The sequence below is a fragment of the Apium graveolens genome, chromosome 1 (assembly GCF_009905375.1).
Source record: "Apium graveolens cultivar Ventura chromosome 1, ASM990537v1, whole genome shotgun sequence".
Taxonomy (NCBI): Eukaryota; Viridiplantae; Streptophyta; class Magnoliopsida; order Apiales; family Apiaceae; genus Apium; species Apium graveolens.
In genome coordinates, this window is record NC_133647.1 from 71,241,607 (window position 1) to 71,243,317 (window position 1,711).

General features: G+C 38.3%; 1 non-coding gene across 1 annotated transcript; it reads left to right on the plus strand.

Moving 5' to 3' along the window:
• The first annotated feature begins 355 nt into the window (after positions 1-355).
• LOC141682558 (small nucleolar RNA R71) lies at positions 356-462 on the plus strand. Its single transcript, XR_012559825.1, has one exon. It is a non-coding gene; the product is annotated as a small nucleolar RNA R71 (small nucleolar RNA).
• The last annotated feature ends 1,249 nt before the right edge of the window (positions 463-1,711 follow it).

The window sequence follows — 1,711 nt, forward strand, 5'->3', positions numbered from 1 at the left end:
AGTTGATTCACTAGAAATAGCACACTGCTCCATCTCATGGGCACCAGCATAAAGCTCACAGACACTAGTGATCTGATTAACTCCATAATTAGCCAAAGAATCTACCTTCATCGTCAAAGCCTTAAGCTGAGCAGCTATAGCAGTAGATGTATCTAACTCTAGAATTCCTGCTACCTTGCCATGAGATAGTCTCTGAGTAGAATTCTGGTATTCATTAGCAGCCATCAGTTCAATCAATTCATATGCTTCATCATAGCTTTTAGCGCACAAGGCTCCTCCTGATGCGGCATCAAGCATGGGTCTAGAAGTAGCACCTAATCCATTATAGAAGCAGTTAATGATCATCCAGTCAGGCATCCCATGGTGAGGACACTTTCTAAGCATCTCTTTGTAACGATCCCAAGCCTCACATAAAGATTCTCCAGATTGCTGAGCAAATTGATTAAGTGCATTTCTGATTGCAGCAGTCTTCGCCATAGGGAATAATTTAGTTAAGAAATTTTGAGCAAGATCCTCCCATTTGGTGATAAACCCTGGTCGTAGAGAATGTAACCATCACTTCGCTTTATCTCGCAGAGAGAATGGGAAAAGCCTCAACTTAATTACATCTTCAGAAACTCCATTGAACTTGAAAGTGTCGCAGATCTCGATAAAATCTCTGATGTGCATGTTGGGGTCTTCTGTCGGCGAACTCCAAAACTTAACTGAGTTCTGTATCATCTGAATCGTGCTCGACTTGATCTCAAAGGTATTAGCCGAGATGGCTGGTCGAACAATGCTAGACTGAATATCATTAATCTTCGGTTGAGAGTAATCCATCAAAGCCTTTGGATTCGCTTCTGGTTCTCCCATTGGAATAAGTTCTTCTTCTTCCTTCTCAATAAAGATCTCTTCTTCAACTTTCTCCTTGACTACAACTTCTTCCTCAACTTGATCCAGTGTTCTCTTACGAGACCGAAAACGCGTATGCATACACGCTCGCTAAGTTACCTGAAACACGACAAGGAATTTAGTAAGTAACAATGTCCGAGTTACTGAACTTTAATGACCAATGATAACAAACACATAAACTAAAAATTAACGCCGAAGTCTCCGGCAGCGGGCCAAAAACTTGTTAGGGCTAGAACACGCGCTAATATTCATGCAAGTATACACGATCGCAAGTAATATAGAATTAATTCTAGTTCGTTCCCACAGGGACTGGTTTAGGTTAACTTAATCAATGTATTTATATAACAATGGTATGGTTATTATCCAGTGATAAGACGAATAAAAAATTGAGGTTGTTTATAACTAAGATTAACTGAGAGATTATACTAAAGAACATTAACTAAGAGAGTAAAGAGAGTTGAATACTCTATGACAGAAACATGGGATTCTAACTTCATTAAATACGACTTTCCATAGCCTTTTCGTTCTTTACCTTAGCATGCAATGGTGATGACACTAATCAGATTACACGAAACTGATATACGCCAACTTTCATTGTACGAACACCATACTACAAGACATCCACAAAAGAGATAGAAGCTAAATAGACACCAATTATATTGAGACCCTATATGTCTATAGAATTTGACAACATAACGGTTTAAAGCATAGTTTATCTATCATGATTACATAGGGCAAGTAAGATGGTTAAAATTACCTATGAATCATGCATAACAAATATATGAACCTATGCTAGCATGGCAAGTTCTAAAACCTTAAA